This window comes from Rattus norvegicus, chromosome 20, assembly GCF_021556685.1.
Source record: "Rattus norvegicus strain SHRSP/BbbUtx chromosome 20, alternate assembly SHRSP_T2T, whole genome shotgun sequence".
NCBI lineage: Eukaryota > Metazoa > Chordata > Mammalia > Rodentia > Muridae > Rattus > Rattus norvegicus.
The window spans coordinates 47,876,580-47,896,148 of NC_141553.1; positions in this window are offsets into that span (position 1 = coordinate 47,876,580).

The window sequence follows — 19,569 nt, forward strand, 5'->3', positions numbered from 1 at the left end:
ACACACATACATGCACACACACAGGCACACACACATACACACAGACACATACACACACACATACAGACACAGACACGCGTGAGCACACACACATACATAGGGGCAGGAGGCACCCGCACTGCTAGGCTCTTGGGCTAGTATTCTTGTGCTTCACTCCAGTGCGGTCTTTGGAACTGTGGCTAGTTATAAAGAACACAAGATTCCCTCTTAACTGCATATTATATAGGTCTTACTTGACCGTGCACCAGTCGCATGCACTCTGAGTATTTCTTCTCTAGAAATTGCAGAGAATCACACCAACTGCATAGAATTATTCTTACAAGGATTAAACAACGCAAACCATAAGAAGTCACTCTTCTTATCAACAACTTTATTAATGTAACTGAGTTTTTTTAGAATGGAGGGTGGGGACGGCTACTTCAGACAATCTTTAATGATGTGAGAGAAACTTGGAAACAAACAGACAGGAAGTGGGATCTCCTGGCTATAGAATTGGGCCCCAGGGAACAATATATATATTGTTATATATTATAATATATATTATATATATATTGTGTGTGTGAGAGAGAGAGGGAGAGAGAGAGAGAGAGAGAGAGAGAGAGAGAGAGAGAAAATTTCACAGGTGAGGCAGGTACAGGATAGAAGGAGGCCTGTCATTGGATGAGAAGGAAGGATGGGTGGGAGAAAAGTTTGAAGGAAGAGGAGGAGACTGGAACGGAAAGGAGGAGGAGACAGGAGGGAGAGAGAGAGAAGCCGTGGCAGGACAATATGGCAGGTGACGTTAAGATTCCTCTCTGTACCTTTACAGGTTGTTACAAATGTTCTTAAGGGATGGGTGTGTATTGGGCTTTGTATGTTTAGGTGGGCAATTATATCTTATCAATTGGGCCAAAGATGATTGTGTTGTGTGTTCTTACATGTAGCGATTTAAGTGTAATGGAGTGTGGGGTGTCTGGTCTGGGCCAGACCACAGAGTTGGGATGTGTATTTCTGGCATGGAAACCTGCCTTGGGAACTGGATAGGTCGAGAGATGGCTGCCAGCAGTTCACAGTGCAGGGAGCATTTTGTCCCCAATCAGTAATCCTGTACTGGTGTCTGCAAACTTGCCAGTTCAAAGACACAAAGTATAGAAAGGCAGGAACAATAGTGCACACATGTAATCCAGATGGAGACAGAAGGATCAGGAGTTCAAGGCTGGCCTGAGCTCCATGGTAGGGCTCTTCCAGAGAAAGAAAAGGAGAAGAAGCCACAAGTTAGTGGGGAAACATAGCAACGGCCAGCAAACAACCAAGTCTTCCAAATACCAATTGTGTTAGACTCTCTCAAACAGAGCGCTAAAATTCTGCCCCTGTCGGAACTACCACTAACTCAGAATCCCTGATCCGTGAATCTGATATGGTCTACAGGCAACAAGTTCCCAAGATTCCTATGTGTGAGTATAGGGTTTGTAAAGACCAAATGGTAAGGCATCCTCTTAGGTAGATTAAAACTGATGCAGGAGATGGCATGTAGCAGGGATCCCTCATTTCCTCACGCCTCCCTAGATCGTCCTGCATACACCTTTGGAGAACTCCACTCTGACTCCAACCGCACCACTGCCTTTGACCAATGGGGATATGGGTAAACACACTAGAATCTGAGACTTCAAAAGGGCATGTATCTTTAAGGGCACTGTTCTTACACTGCTCCCACTTTCTTGAGCATGTCACTTGGGTTGGCCTACTAGAGGACAAAAGACACAGGCGTCACCAGTACCCCAGCATCATCCTCATTGATAGCCAGACAGCCTCCAGATGTGTCAGTGAGTCTGGCCCAGATTAGCTGAGTTACCTAGCTGAATACAGACATGTGGGGGTGGAGGGGGTGGGGATGGCGTGGGGAGGAGCCTTGCCAACATCAGCAGAATCCCGGTGACGTACCACTTATTGAAAGCATATGTTGTTCCCTGTCACTAAAGATTCCTGGGTTGCTGTTTGTTTTGTTCCCTTCAGCGTGGTTCTCACTGTGAATGTAGGCAAGGCTGGCCTTGGACCCATGTTCCTCAGCTGCCTCTGCCTCCTGATTGCCAGGGTCACAGGTGTGCAACACGAGTCTGGCTTGTTTGTTGTCTCTGTGGTTCTGGGAGTCAAAGTCAGGGTTCCATGCGTGCCAGGCCATGCCTTGCGTACCACGGAGTTCTATCTTAGAGTCTCAGCCCATTGGGCTTGATTGCCCTGCCCCCACAGTATGATTGTGGCCACAGATAACTAACACAGCTCATTGGCTGGTTTCCAGGCAGAATGAATAGGAAATAAAAGGTGTGATAACTACAAGCTTTGACGGAAGAGCAAAGCTCCCAACACTACTCTTCGCACTTTTATTGGCTATGTGGTTTGTAACGTTTTCTTAAATTTCCCCAAAGTCCATGTATTAAAGATTCAGTCTACTGAAGAAGGCCATACCTCTCAGTCCATGAATGAGGGCTAGCGTCATGACAGTTAGGGACTATGTCTCAGAGCTGCCTTACCTATGGTGAGAGCGAGATCTTATCTCCCCTGCTTTTCCCAAACATAGTTCCATTGTGACGCCTCTCTTCTACTGCATACAGGGTTCTCCCTCTCCCAGAGGAACACATTCAGTCTCTTACCTCTTCCCTCTCACCATGATGGGAACTTTAAAACACTTGTCACAAACTGGAGTTGTCACAGAGAAAGGAGCCTCAGCTGAGGAAATGCCCTCATGAGACCCAGCTGTAAGGCATTTTCTCAATTAGTGATCAAGGTGGGAGGACCCAGCCCATCGTGGGTGGTGCCGTCCCTGGGCTGGTGGTCCTGGATTCTATAAGAGAGCAAGCTGAGCAAGCCAGGGGAAGCAAGCCAGTAAGTGACATCCCTCCATGGCCTCTGTATCAGCTCCTGCCTCCTGACCTGCTTGAGTTCCAGTCCTGACTTCCTGTGGTGATGAACAGCAATGTGGAAGTGTAAGCTGAATAAACCCTTTCCTCCCCAACTTGCTCCTTGGTCATGAGTTTGTGCAGGAATAGAAACCCTAAGATAACACTTCCTTGAGTAGAGTCAAAGACCAATGAGGAACATGAATTCAACTCAGCCTTTCCTCAGCATCTTCATCAGTGACCATGATGAAGTCAGTGAAGGAGTTGGTACCTCAGTACAAAACTCCCACAGTAAGTTCCCAGGTCAGGAGAGTCAGGGTATCATAGGGTTTTCCAAAGAATTGCCACCCCATTACTAAGTTTATCCTACAGAAGCTATTGCTCCTATAACCTCTGACCCCTCTTCTCCAATCTCTTTTCCTAGCTGAGAAAGGATTAAAGTGGGAGGGTTTTAGAAGAAGCCACAGCCTTGAGACAGGTAAATGTGTGCAGGTTGTGTTAAGATCAGGGTCTGGAGTTTTAATAGACTGTACTAAAGGGACAAATGGAAGTGTCAAAAATTCAACTTCATAGAGAAAAGAGATCAAACCTGAGCACACACAGCTTCTCCTGTGGAAAGCCCATTACACTTTATTTTTCTTACCTTTAATTTCAAGGCAATGTCTCCTTGTATATCCCAGGCTGGCCTCGGATTTGCAATCCTTTTGCCTCACCCTCTCAAAAATTGGAATATCAGGAGTGCACCATCTCACTTAAAGGCTAGCTAGAGACTATTTCTTGCTTTGAAAGCTGTAAGTCACAACTGTTCAACTCTGACACTGTAAAAAGGAAGATGTAATAAATATATAAACCACTAAACATGGAAGCTGCAATAAAACTTTATAGGAACATGAGCATTTAAATATTTATAGACCCTGAAATTTGAATTTCATATAATCACTATTATCTCTAATTAATGTTTTTATGCTTTAAAAGATGTAAAACCAGGCTGCTGCTGCTGTGGTAATTTTCTTGGGCATAAAGACTTCTATCTTGTAGAGAAGATTGTTAAGATACAGGGTATTCTAAGTGGAGGTGAAAAGTCCTACAGCAGAACTAACTGAGCTCAGGAAGTAAACAACTCAAAGAGTTTAGGAAATCCCTGAAACTGAACAGATCCACTAGGTTTCCATTTCCTCAAGTATTTATATAAGCAGCAGGGATTGCCCAGACAAGCAAAGTTGCCAAAAAGACATAGATATCAGCAGAGCTGCCTGGGGAAAGCTCAACAAGTGAACTGCCTGAAAAGACATATTCCAACTTGTTGATCAACCTTGCAAGGTTGTATGGTGTGCTCCAGGCTTCCACCTTTCATGAGCTATCACCCATGCTGGGGTGGACAGCTGTATTTGAGTCATTTCTGCTCCTGGCAGTAACTCATCACCAATACTCCTATAAGTGATCACAATAAAACGCAATGGTTCACCAACTTCAACTTTTGCATTATCCTTATCTTTGTCTGCTACTGGTTTCCTATCTGGGGTGATTAGATGTTTGTTTAATGTCCTTGGGAGTAGTGTCCCACAACCAGTAAGGAGATGGCTCAATTGATAATATACCTACCTGATACATACAAACAAAGAACTGAATTTGGATCTCCAGAAACCATGTAAAATTCTGGGCAGATGGTGCATACATAACCTCTTGTGCTGAGAAGGTACAGACAGGAAAAGCACAGATTCTCATTGGCCAGTCTATCTAGATGAATTAATGAGCTTCATGGCCAGAGGGAACCCTGTTACAAAATATAAAGATAGAGAACATTCAGAAAAGATAACAATGTCAGCCTCTGACTTCTGTATGAACATATTTATGTATATACATGTGTACACACACATTAGCAAGTACATATAACACACACACACACACAAACACACACACTGGAAAGTACATACGACACACAAATATATAAATTCCAGTCTAAGCTTTCAGAAAATATTAGAAGAGTAGACAGGCCAATTGGTCCATTACATCTGTTCTTGGTGAACCCATTGTCTGAACTGTCTATAGGTCCTGGGCAGAGCCATGTACTGAGATAAGAGACTATACTCATTTCTTCCTAGGAGGTCTCCTGCAACTCCAGGTTAAATCCCAGGCGAGCAAGAATGTTGGCTTTCAAATTAAGATGTTCATTTATTTATAGGTCAGAAAAATCAACTTAGCAAGTAGCAGCCAGCATAATGAAATAAACTAAGATATGATGCATTGCCTATAGGAAGGTCAAATAGTGTATTAAATTTTAGTCTCACCTATGAACATGTAATTGTGAACGTGTGTGTATTTATCTGATCAGGATCAACAGGTAAATTATATTTATTAATGAAGGTCAGTGTCAAGTTGGGACAAATTGAGTTATAGTTGTGTTTGTTGATTTGTTTTTCCTTAGTCTTGCTTCCCAGTAGACATCTGGTACTAAACAACATTGAAATAGACTTAACCTCCCTGATCCACGGAATGCCAGATGGTAAGGCAGACATCTCAGGACATCACAGCGTCATAACTGCTCTGAACAATACAAAGGAGAGCAATGGATCTTTGTGACAAAGGGGCCTGTACTCGACAGACAAGGCCTTCCTTGAGCATGGCCTGAGTCCCTTGCTGGTAGGGAAGAAGTGAAACCTGGCAGATCTCAACTCCCATTGCTCCACCCCCTCCCCTCCCCTAATTCCCCACTCTACCCAACGGCAAACACTTATCACGCCATACAGACCTCATGGTACCTTCAGGTCTTCATCTTGCATCATCATCTCACTGTCTACCCTTTCCAGATTAAGCTCTATCAAAATATATATGCATTGGAGGCTCTGTCTGGATATAATACTCAGAAGAAAGCCTTCCCACTGTCCACCACTATCCCAGGTCCTCCTGACCACATGGGCCATCATAGTTCTCATATTACTTTATTCCCAGGACATCTCACTCAGTATCCATATAATCTGGTGTGTGCTACTCTCCATATCTCAGCATACTTCATTGCTTCAGTAGACATACATTAGAGTAGTCAAGTGTTGAACTGGAGGAAGAACAGAGAAACAGAACACCAATTGGGCCTCTCTGAGTGAACCTTGTTCTGTAGTATGATTCTGGAACCAGTGGGCACTCTAGATCATTTTTAACTAGTTCCTAAAACCTAACAATAGAACACAAACCAAAGGAAGTATTTCTGAATGTGACGATTAATTTTGATTGACATCCTAATCGAATCGAGAAATCCAGGAGCTACAGTCAGTTACAGCCTTTTGTATATTGTGTTTGTGTTTCCAGAGAAGCAAGGACCATCTTGGATGTGGACACTATCCCATCGGTTGGGTTCTGGATTGAATAAAAAGGGGAAAGGAACAAGCTATCTGCTTCTAACCTCCCCTCCTGCTTCCTGATCTGCTCAGATATGAGGTAAGTAAGCAAAGTCATATGAGGTCCTGCTGCCACCGCCCTAGACACAAGCGACTTGTCCATGGCCTTCCTTCCCACCATGCTGGACTGTACCCTCAGTCTGTGAGACAAACAAACTCTTCTTCCCTTGGGTTTCTGCATACCAGAGTATCTTGTCACAGCAGTGAGAAAAGCAATGAGTGCAATAACCATAAGCAGGTGGTTTAGTTAAAACAACCTTAAAATGCATTTTAATCTCACATTGCTAGTGGGAATCTATCCCAAAGACAAAAGGACTCACAGAGATATTGAGAAGTCTTACTGTTTATTCAATTGTCTTATTAGAGATGGCAACTCTAATTTTATTATAAAAATAGAAAAAAAAAAACAAGTGTATTTGCCCAATTTTGTTAGGAGGGAGCCAACACTCCCAGCTCAAGTGACCAAAGTGTAGCAGTATGAATTAAATCCAGAAAGTTTAGATAAAAATCTCAGCAATTCTTGCTTTAAGTTGGAAATACCTGTGCTAGCTCATGACTTATCATCTTTTTTTTTCCTAAAAATTTGATGTTTCCTAGTTGTGTTCACTGAGAAGATTTAGAAATAACAATAACTTAATAACAACAATCACCCCTCGTTCCCGGCTTGTAGTCACTAGACACCATTTCCCACTAAAGGGAACAAGTACTTCTTGAGCTGTGAGCTGGAACATCTTGTCATGCCTAAAAGCCAGGCAGTTGCCAAAGATTACCATGGTCTCAAATGCTGGGAAAGCCAGCTTCAAGAGGCTCCCATTGACCGTTGATGAGACACATTGAGCATTAAAGCTTTACTGCAGTGGATTGAAATAAAGCAGATGCCTGAGTGTATTGTACTTCTCTACATCTACTTTAGACACACTCCCAGAAAGCCCCCCAGTTACCCTGAGAGTGTCAACTCATTGTGCTGAGAACTGATAGAATAACCAAGAAGTATCCGGTCTTTCCTAAACTGTGCCTAACAGCAATTAAAGGGTACTACTTGGTTCATTATAGAAGTCACATAACTAGTGAGTACAGTCAGAGGGCTAGAATTGTGAAATCGCTAACTTGTCAACCCTAAAAAAGCAACAGAGACATAGTTCAAGGGTAGGGCACTTGCCTAGCACGGCAAGACTCTGGTTTAGATTCCCAATGCTGTTAAAAAGTGAGAGGGAAGGGAGGGGAGAAAGGGAGAAAGAGAGGAAGAGAGAGAGGTAGAAGGAGAGAGAAGGAGAGGGGAGAGGGAGGGAAGGAGAGAGAGAGAGAGAGAGAGAGAGAGAGAGAGAGAGAAGCAAGACAAGAAGCCACAGAGGAGCTGGAGAGATGGTTCAGTGGTTAAGAGCACATAGCATTGCTATAGCACAGGACCTGAGCTCAGTTCTCAGCACCCCTCATGTTGGAGAGCTCACCGACACTTGTACCTCCAACTCTGGGAAGATCTTGGGCACCTGCACTCCTATGCACACACCTACACCCATGACATAATTAGAACTGAAATAAGTCTTTAATTTTTAAAGAAAGCCAGAGAGGGACTTAAGCACTCAGGCTTACTCTTTTATATGAAACTTGGGAACTAGCCAGAGTCCCATAAGAGCCACCTTAATTCCTTTCAAGGACAGATCCTCCTGATCTGCTGAGCAGCAGCACGGGGTCCCGCCATTTCAGCATCACTCTGGAGACTAAATGTACATCCTGATGGGATACACAGGAAGCATATAACATCACTGTTAAACATTGTCACTAAGTGTCGCCATCCCCCCAAAAGCCCCAAAGAATCTTAATGTAATCAAATTCTAGTTGCAAATCCCAGTTCACAGAAAATATGGGTCACAGAGGAATCCATGAGTAATCAGAATGACTCCAGGAGTAATTAACCAGACACAGTAAGTGCACAGGAGAGCCTACTGACCAAGTGACCCATTTTCATCATTTTCATCCAGAGGCGGGGGGGGATGGAAAGGGAGGGGGAGAGGGAGGAAGAGGGAGAGGAAGGGGGAGGAGGAGGGTAAGGGGAGCAGGGAAAGAATAGAGAGGTTTAAGAGAAGTAGCACTTTTTGTGCTTCCCATTGAAAGAAGCAGAGGGGTTTATGGGAACCCACTGTGCTGTATTTTCAGCTTTTCCATAAGTTTAGAAGTCCTTTCAGTTAAAAAAAAACAATCAAAAAATCAAAGACTCTCAGGGTGTTGATCTTGCTTACTTACTGACTTATTAAGTCAAGTTACTTAGGACAACCAGGGGAAAGGTCAGCAAGGTTTTATTGTAACTTATTCTCACTGCTGGGAGTGATCGTTATGCTATGTCATGTCTTATAAAAGCAAAAATCCTTACTTATTAAAAATCACAAATGTAAAACCACTAGGGCCATGTAGCACAGGAGAAGAAACCTGCTGGGTGCTGCTACCCCAAGACCCTGGCATTTATTACTGGTTTTAGTAAGTTTACTTTTTTCTGAGACAGAATCTTGCTACATAGCCCAGGCTGGCCTTGCACTTAGTATCCTCCTGCCTCAGCCTTAGGAGTTGTGATCTTTACACTTTAGTTTAGTTTATTATTTTAGATGCCGGTGTCTTTCCCATATGTCTGTCTGGGCGCTATAATTTTGCAGTTTCCCCAGGGGCCAGAAGAGGTCATCTGATGCCTTGGAACTGAAGTTACGGATGATTATGAGCTGCCAGGACGGTTCTGGGAGCTGCACCCAGGTCCTCTGTAGGAGTAGCCAGTGCTCCTAATCAATCACTGAGCCAGTGCTCCATCCTTGTCTGTGGTAATCTTACGGGTATGCACCACCATGCCTGTCTATCTCCTGTTAACTGGAAGAACATGGCTGATTTCTAGACTCCAGTTCACACTGAACACTACCCGCGTAGGAAGCCTCTGAGAATTAAACAAAATACAATTTACCCCAGCACCGGACAGGTAGTTGATATTTAATAGAGATTTTTCCTTATCCCTTCCTGATGGATCTGCTTTTAACCAATGCCATTCTCTGTCTCCCTGGTGGCTTATGGTTTCACACATTCGCTGTAGAGTAATGGCTAAGTTATTCCTTGCATGGCACGAGCTCAAGTCCAGTCGCCTAGAGTGGCCCTGAGAGCATCGCACTGTAAAGTCGGGAATCAAGGAGAGACTTTACATTGTACTGTAAATGGCAAGTGAGAAGAGGAGGGTACAGCCTGCGTTGGCTATAGAAAGACAGAACGATAGAATGAGGAATGCATGGGAGAGGTTCGGAACACGCCTGGTTCATGGTAACAGCCACAGACTTTTACTATTATTTCCATTACTATGACAGGCAACCCAGCAGAACACAGGGCAGCTTCCCCTTCTGCCCATGCCTCCCTTTGAGGGCTCTCTGACTTCCTTTCTGGTACCGAGGTGGTAATCTATAAATTGATACAGTCATTCTACACTTGGGAGGTGACTCAATCTCTTAATTCACAGAAAGCAGGCCCTTGCCTTGGGCTTGAACCATTTTGAGTTTCCATTCGGACTACATCATCACTAACGAGTCTTCAGCCCTTACAGATAACCACCGTCTTGGCCATAAAGATGAGAGAATCAATGGTCCCATGGGGTGCCCCTTCCAGCCTTATTCTGCTGCTCCAAGGAAAGGCTGGTCCTCACTGCTGCTGGTGGTAATGAGAGATGGAGATACAATTAGTCCTTCACTCATACACACAAGTTCTCAGAGCTCAGGCTAGCTGGCACCCTGGCAGAGCAGGTATGAGCGAATGTTTGAGAGACCATGCCTGTGTGTTGTCCTTCCGTCCACTGAGTATGGACTGCTGCCCAGAACAAACCCCTGTGGATCATGTCCTTGGTAAGTTGACCTCTCAGTAGTCTCTTTGGAGATGCTCCTAACCACAAACGCGGACTCAGAAATATGGCTTGTGTAAGGGCCCGGTGATGTTGGCAGAATGCATCATCCACAGATGAACTGGCGGTTAGACCTGTGATCTGGGGACTGTCAGTCTTGGACTCAAGTGTTTCATTGTCTTTCTCTCAATCCAAAATTGCAGGAACGTCACCTCCCTGGAGCCCATGGGTACATATTGCTCTGCTGTTGCCAGAATATGACTGACAGATTCTCACCAGCCCTGTGGGTGGAGTCATAGCTAGCATACGCCTAGTTTCAGGATCTGACCACTGTGTCTCCTCCCAATACCTCTGGCGCTAACCCAGATGGGTTGGTTCCAGTATCACTAGAAAGCTTCCCTTTCTAGTTCTTCCTTGGGTCTAACTCCCATGATTCCTGGTTCTCCAATGTCATATTAGCAAGAGCACAAGCCAGAGAAGGGGGAGTGCCACCAGCTGATTACTTCTTAGAAAAAGGCACACTAAGAGGGAGCTCAAGTTGTCACTGGACCAAATTTGTCTATGTTGTGGAGAGAGCAGGTCAGGGCTTTGGTTTCAGAATGGCTCCGGAAGGAGAGCGGAAGGGCCAGATGAAAAACATCGGGACCAACAAGATGCTGTACTGTTTTCCTAATAGTAAGTAGCCATTCTCCCCCGCAGAAGCAGTGACATTTGGCTTAGCGGGGTTGTCTGCCCAGCAACCAGCACGCACAGGCGTCCAACTCGCTCCTCCAACTCAGAGCCTCCACTGCAAGACCAAACTACCACACTCAAATCCTAATGGATCTGTCATTTTCTCTCCTAAGCTTCTATTTCCACCTGTCATTGCTCTGCCAGAATATCGAACCAAAACTGTGTGAGGAAGGGAGAGATGACTGGATGGAGAGCTGGGTGGGCAGGTCAGAGCACTTACTGCTCGTCCAGATGACCTGAGTTCTGTTTCCAAGCACACATACTGGGAGGCTCTTGATGACCGGAACTCCAGCTCCGGGGATCCCGTGCCCTCTTCTGGCTTCTGTGGAGGTCACATAACCTGTTCTCTCTTTGAGTTGCTCATGTGGTCAAGTCGAATGTAGAGTGTAAGCAACAGAAAGAGAGCATCTATCTGTGGAAAAGTCTTGACTATCCAAATACTACGCCCAAAGGCTTCTGTCAGTGGAATACAAAAGGCCCAGCTCTGTGTATCAGATTGGTAAGTTGCCGAATTCTCTCTGCTTCAGCCTCGGACATGTGACTTCTCCCAGTAGGCTGTGCCTTTCCACTGGGACTGCACCCTTTCTAAAGGAATTCTCTCACTTTGCTGAGGTCCTGGAAGGAGAAAGGACATCGTGAAAAGTCAGACACTTGTCCCCTTCCTGCAGCTATCAGACTACTGAAGCAGTAGTGGCCAGGACATTGGAATGTCCGCAGGAATCCCATGATGAGAGAAGGAAAACCCTTAAGGCAGGTGCTGGCCAGAGAAGACATTTGTCTCCCAGGAAGAAGGTCGGGCAGAGTTCTGACAACTTGTCAGACCGCCTTGTGGGAAGGAATGGAGCCCACACGATGATGGGTCAGTGATGGGTGGGACCACGTCTTGACAAGGACTTCTCAGGTCCTTTATTTAAACCCAAACTGCATATCAGGACCCCCAAAGATGGGCTTGAAGATACTGGACCTCTTGCTTCCTCTTCCTAATGCCACCGTGGGTGCATCTCCTTTCTCTGTTTTATGCTGTTACTGTGGAACTGGAGTATAGAATTTGGGTGACCGAGACTAGCTTTTTAAGTCTATCAGGACCCAGGCTGCGACCTTAAAAACTCTAGTCACGCTATTACTTTATATGTCTGTGTCCCGTTCTTTGTTCCAGGATGTCAGAACCTGGACCCTGGTCGGCATCCCTGAAAGCTGAGGGATGGTATGTGACTTTATTCATACCTCTGAGAAGAGCATGGGTTTGTCCGTAGGCTCTATCAGAGAACAACACAGAGGTGTATGAAGAGGCTCTGTAGTTTATGAGAGTCATAGTTATCAACCTGGAACCTTGGAGCTGAAATCCAGGCCCTCTTCCCACGCCTGAGCTCATCTACACAACATCCTCCCTGCCTCCACCCTTCCAGGGGCAACCAGCTGCGTTTCCTTGTCCAGTGCTCCATCCCTGGTTTAGGCCACTGTCCAGGCTCCTTGACTCTTGGAATCTGGCTCCAAACTCCCTTCCCAGACACCAGTGACAGCTCAGGATTTTAACAGGGTGAGGTAGAGCTGTGTATGTGGCCTAGTACTTCATTAGAACCCTGGCAAAGCTGTCACATCTGCAACTTGTGAACACCCCACTAACTTGAGGGACTGCTCATGGAAGCCCTTAATACCTTCTTCTACAGTCATGGTTGCTTTGTGTTTACAGGGGTGACTCAAGAGCTCTGTCTAGATGCTCACCTTTAAGGTAGCTTCAAGGGTGGCACGTCACAGCCATCCATTTCTGTAGGTGTTACTGCCACACATAGAGTTTCAGTACAGACGAATTTGGGCAATCGTTGAAGATTGTTTGAATCTTTGAACACAGCCTGACTCTATTGCCAGATGGCACAATAAAGTGCAGAGCTGGGAAGATCGTTCTGTTGGCAGAGCGCTCTCTCAGCAAACACGAGGACCTTAGTTCCATCCCTAGCATCAGAGTACACACTTGCAATCCCGTTGCTGACAAGGCAGAGACAGGAGTATCCCTGGGGTTCATCGGCCAGCCCACCTAGTCTACCCTAGGTCCCAGGCAGGCCTTGCTTCAACAGATAAAGAAGGTGGATCCTGAAGTTCAAAGTTCACTGTCTTCATATACACGTATGCAGGCACACTCACACAAACATACCTGCACACACAAACACATGCAAGAACATGCACACATACTTATACACGCACATAATTAAATGACATCAGGTGTGTTTTCAAGCAATAGATACTAATGGCTAACCAAACATATGTCCAAATATGCATATGTAGATATGTAGTAAGTATATAAGAGAATTAATTATCAGAGAATGTTTGGGTTCAGGGACGAAGAAAACTGAGACGTTCTCTCCTCGTGTTTTTATAGCTTTATAATTCATTCCTTTTAATAAGGATAATACCTCACTGTCAAATTGAACCCCAAGTGTATTTATCCATTCACTTACTAAAGGACATCTTGGTGGCTTTCTAACTGCGGTAATCACGAATAAAGCGGCTATAACCATCTGTGTGCAGGTTTGGCGTGACAGACCTTTTCAACTCCAGCAAATATAAAGGGTCCTCTGCCATTTGGAGTGTAGTAAAAGCCTGGGCAGTTAGTTCAATGCACACCTTTGCCATGCATTGTCGGCCATTACTTAGAGAGCCCTGGCATCGCTCATGGCTTCGTTTAGCAGCTGAGTGCCCAGGAGGTGCGTGGCTTACTGGAGGTCATCAGGATGAGACAGGAGTCTTTTGAGTTGGAGAGGGGGATGTCTCCTTTCTGTTGCTGGAGTCCAGCTCCTGCCAGGATAAGGCCCTTGGGGCTCACAGATTTTTCTGGAAACTTCTATTGCTTCATTCCTCACACTGTGCTTCTCGGTGTCCTATCACCACACTGTCTTATGCATGTATAAGGTGTGATAAGTGTGTGTGTGTGTGTGTGCGTGTGTGTGTGTGTGCGTACCCAGGAAAGCAGGCTGAGCAGTGGGTGACAGCCAAGGTTGGTGACTCCTCTCTATACCGATGGATGGCAACAGGAGAGAAATGTCTTCCTTGAAAGGCAAGAGACCTACAATAGGCCCTGCATTGTCTTGTGAGTTTTTCCCAGTTTGAGCTCTGTTCCTTTAGAAATTATTTGTTTAAGATCATTTCTTCAGAATTGTCTGTTTGTGCTCTCCTACACACAGCACTCTGTGTTTCCTGTACAGTGTGTCCTCTTCAGGGGACATGAAGAAACCATGCTAATAAGGACGATGTACATTTTGTTGTTCTCTAATTTTTTTAAAAAAAAATTTTTATGAGAGAACAAAGCTCTCGGAATCTGGGAGTTTTCTTTTGGTAAGATACAGGGGCAAGAGGTATGGTTCAGGTTGTCTTTTCAGAGTTTTAGCTGATAGCAAATTATCCGGCCTGGCATATAAGGGGAGGAGCTGCAGGAGGACATAGCTGTTCGTTTCTCCTCCACATCTTGATGCTTAATTCTTGCACTAGTGAGACAAAGACAGAGGGAAGCAACAAAATGGCTTCCTGACTCCCGGGAGGCAGACGCTCTTGTACAAGGAGCCCCACAACTTGTCTAATTTCCTCTGCCTGTTGTACCTTCTACCTGGCTGTCCTCAAATTGTATCCTTTATAACAAAGATGTAGCTGTGTTTTTAAAAATAAGCTTAACATTGACCCAAGCAGTGCTGGGTGGTGGTAGCGTAAGCCTTTAGTTCCAGCACTCGAGAGATAGGAGAAAGGCAGATCTCTGTGAGTCCAAGACCAGTCTGGTCGACAGAGCCAGTTCCAAGGCAGCCAAGGATACACAAAAGAAAAAGGAGTGTTGACCAAGCATCCAAACCCGTTGCTCACTAAGATAAAGATGGTGAATGTTTGTAATGATTCACTGGAAAAGTCACGACAGCGATTCAGAATGCTCAGGTAGGGCTGGAGAGATGACTCCGCAGTTAAAAGCATTTGTAGATCTTACAGAGGGTCAGAAGTTCAGTTCCCAGCACATAACCTGAGACGGTTCACAACCACCTATAACCCCAGCTCCAGAGGACCAGAAGGCACCCACACTCATGTGCACACACCTGCCTCAAATGCACACAAGCAACTAAAACTAGAAAACAAACCTTTAGAAAATGGAATTCAGAATTCTCAGCCAGTCGAGTGATGCAGACAATGGTGCATGCTTAAGAACACATCCTTCTAGCATAAAAAATGCCCCATGCCTGGGTCTCAAGGTCAGGGATATGGGCATATAGCTTCTGTGACACTGAGCTAAACAGAGAATGGTCCGTTTCTTCACCAAGGGATCCAGGCACCTGTGGACTCCAGGGGCAAAGGAAGAAACTCTGGGAGGAGCTTGGGGGAGCCGGTCTAGTAGGGCTTCGTGGTAGAAGTGAGTGCGGTGTTGAGAATGGGCTCTTCCTGGCATGCGCTGAGGCCGGGATGCATCATGGGATGCTCACTGTGGGAAGAGAGTATGGAGCAGTGACCCAGGCTGAGGATGATCTGAGTTCAGGCAGTAAGAAGTCTCTGAAGGAGTGTGTTGTCAGAGGGTCACTGGGAACATGTCACTCAGATTCATGTGCTCTGGGAGTTTGAAGTCTGGCTTTGGGGCTTTCATTGTAAGTGTTTTGTCCACTGGGTTACCTCCCAAGCCCTGGAAATTCCTTTAGTACTCTTAAAAGCAAATGAATGAGTCTATGGGAGAGACCTAGAGGACCCTCTTATTAATAGATGTTCATCCCCGCAAATATTCACCTGTTCATATAACTACGAAGGCCTGCAGCAGGGATTGGAGCAGGTGTGACTTCAAACTGCACACAGTGGGAGAGGAGACCACATCGTGGGCCGTGGAAAGCAGAGACACAGGTGGCCCTGATAATGGGGACCTCCCCCCTGTGGAGACTCTCTCTTCCCATTCTTGTCTGAAGCCCATGAACACAAGACTCCACTGTCCCTTCACCCCTCGTGACCCGAAAAGTGGAGATAGTAGAGGTAATGGTGATGCCTCCCTCATGCTGTGGTGAAATCAAATCATCCGATACATGAAACATAGTTACAATAGCGCTTGGTACACAGTAGACACCTGGTCAACAAGAGCTACTGTAGCATTGTCCTTAACCGGCGCATGCGCGAAAGCAAGGTTAGCACTTAACCTATAAAACACACACCATAACTCTCTTCGTGTACACAGACATATGATAAATTTTAATTTATAGGCCAAGCACACTAAGATATTACCAGTAACTTATCGTGCATCCTAGCAACCTTAGGGAATATTCATTTTGGGGGGTGGGGATTCTCTTAGGCATGCCCAATGCTACCATCACTACTCCCGATTTGAAGGGCGGGGATTCTCTTGGGCATGCCCAATGCTACCACTGCTACCCCTGATTTGAAGGGCGGGGATTCTCTTGGTCACGCCCAATGCTACCACTGCTACCCCTGATTTGAGGGCGGGGATTCTCTTGGACACGCCCAATGCTACCATCACTACTGATGCGAGGATCATTTTTTGCTCTCATTTTTGGTCTTTTAAAAATCCATCTCCACCATATACTTGTGTGGATATGAATTCAGGGCTGACCACGTGGTATTAGATAATCAATCTGAGGACTCTCTGCTGGGGGAACTCTTGTCTACAGCTGGGGCTCCATTAGATTTCCTCCTTCCGTGTCAGCACGTCCATTCATGTTCATGTCCTACTTTGGCAGCCACGTTGATGAAAATGTATGGGCATAGCTTCTCCGACATTTCTAGAAGACTCGTTCTGACAGCCTCTGCCTCTTACAATCTTTCTGACACTCTTCGGCTAGAATCCTGAGCCTTAGGTGTGGGAATTGTATGGTAGATGTATCAGTTGGGCCCAGGTAGCACATGACCACTTGTTCTCTGCATTTCGACCCAGTTGTGGTTTTCTGTAATTTTTTTTTTTGAGACAGTGTGGGTCTACCTTCTCCCCAAGGTCATTGGCCACCACCCTAAATTAGGATGAACGGAGCAGAGTTGATGAACAGAGGGTTTCAGGCAGCCTGTGAGTATGAACAGAAATGACTTGACATTCAGGCATCAGTTTCGGGGAGACAGATCCACTTTATTCAGAGTGAATCAAGGATTTTGGGGACTGGGGTAGGAATATCCAGTGTAGGCGAAGGTCATTGGCTGATGGTTGAGGTACTGGGATACCTCATTAACATCCAGGAATCTCAGGAGCCTCCGAGGAGGAGAAGCCCTGATGGCGAAGAGAGTTCCCCATTTTGTGCCTAGCTCAGAAGGCTACCCGGAGAGTGGGAGACTTCAACCTTATTTGGTAGGGTTTCTCCTCAAGATAGTCTTGCTATGTAGACTTGACTGTCTTGCTACTCACTATGAAGCCCATGCTGGGCACAGACTATGACAAGCTTCCTGCCTTAGCCTCCCGGTACTGAGATTCCAAGTTTGTGCCTCCATACCCAGCTTTTGGGCCATTACTAAGTAAATGAATCATGGCTTCGACAGGTGCACTCAGCTGAACTCATAACACAGGGTATGTTTCATCTCCCGGGCAGGATGGATGGAGTGAGTCGAGCGAGAGCTCATCACACAAGTCAGAAGCAGGCAATCTAGCACATATGAACTGACCATTTCTGAAATTTTTCAAATAGTTTCCAATCCCGAATGATTAGATAACTGAAGCTTTTAAAAACGTGAAACTTCTGATAAATGCAGATGCTAATATCTTAATATCAACTGTTTTATTAACTGTTTACCAAGCTGAGGATAATTTGAGTTTTAACCCAGGTATGCACAGCAAAAGAGATATGGTGTGGTGTTATCCCTAGCTGTAGACTAGGGCATATCCCTTTTGTATAAAGGGCCGGTTGCCAGCCCCAATGCTGGACAACGCCAGCTGTAGGGAACTGAAGCAGGAGGAGCAGACATTTGAGGCCAGCTTGAGCAACATAGGAAAACCCTGTCTACAGACAAACAAACAAAGGAGCGAAATAAATACATAAGTAAAAGAGAGGAAAACAACTATATCATTAATCCAGGAGGCAGCAAGAACCAGGTTAGTCAACCCAGGCTGTCAGCCTTAGTTCAGAAATGGTTCCATGACTGACTAGCATAGTCAACAATTTAAAACATATATTTTTAGAATTATTTGTATATGTAAGTGTGTGTGTGTGTGTGTGTGTGTGTGTGTGTGTGTGTGTGTGGTAGTGGGATACATATTAGTGCTGTGCTCAAGAAAACCAGATGAAGGTGTTAGATCTCCTGGAGCTGGTGTTACAGAGGACTGAGCAACCACACTGGGGTTCTGAGAAGTGTACTCAGGTCCTCTGCAAGAGCAACACACACTCTGAACATGGAGACAACTCCCAGACCCAGCATAGAAAACGTATTTTTTTTTAATTTGCAAAATAGAAATTATGATACGATGCTAAGAGTTTGGGTAAAGTGCATATCAGAACATGAAGATGTGTGTGTGTTATAGGCTGAGTTGTGGTCAAGCACATATTGAAGTCTTAACTTCATTACTGGAGACGAAGCCTTCCGAGGGGTAATTAAGATTAGAGACCTCGGATGGGCTCTGCTCTAGTCTGAGTGATGTAAGAAGAGGAGGGAAAATACATCATGAATATTGGCGAGGCGGGGCCACCTGCAAGAGAAGGACAGAGGCCTCGAGAGAAATCTCACCTACGAAACCTCCAGATACTCTGGATCTGAACTTCTAGGGTCCTGAACTGTGAAAAAGAAATTTCTTGCTTATTCTGGTCAGAGATACTTCATTATTCTTGGTGTAGAGGGATCTTTGTCAGACTCAATTTCCTAAAATCGAATTCATTCAATTAAAATTTTCTGCTTGAGCAGGGCTGGGGATTTAGCTCAGTGGTAGAGCGCTTGCCTAGCAAGTGCAAGGCCCTGGGTTCAGTCCCCAGCTCCGAAAAAAAGAAAAAAATTTTTTCTGCTTGGAAAAATGAGTAAGTAAAATTGGCTCTTGGCTGTAGAAGTTTCCATGAAGAATTACAAGGCAAAGGTTCACATAGAGCCAAGTTTGGGGACCCCACCTAGAGCGCAGGCTGTTGTGGAATGCGTCTGTTCCCCTGGTTTCCATCCCTCATGCTCAGAGGTCTGGCTGGGGTCCTTAGTCGACACTGCCCTTGTCATAACGAACGATCTCACAGGCTTTTACTAGCAATTGTTCAGGGCTTTAAAAAAGTATCATATTCTGAAAATAATAATAATAAAAGATGCTCTGTTTTTACCTGACAAATAATGGGGTCCTTGTTATATCTAAAATATTGATTTTATTGATTGGCGCTTTCCAGGTTCCTATGGGAGCCCTGGATATCTAGCATGAGACAGATCAATGCCAGCATCGATTACGGCTGATGATTCTTGGGCCAGTGTCCAAGCAGCCAATATTCCTTGCCATCTTGGGAGCAAGTCCTAGCTGTTCTCCCAGCTTTCTCCATCTTGACCAAGTGTGTGTGTGTGTGTGTGCATATGTTCTCACTGGTATATGCATATGTGGAGATCAGAGGTCAATGTCTGAATGTCCTCATCATTGTTTTTTTTAAATTTTTTTTTTTTTGAAACAAGGGCTCTCACTGAACCTGGGGCTTGCTCTCTTGACCAGCCTGGCCAGCCAGTGAGTTTCAGGGACCTACCTGTCTCTGCCTCCTAGTTACAGATATGCACCACCACATCCAGCTTTTACATGGCTTGGGGGATCCAAATTCTCATGCTT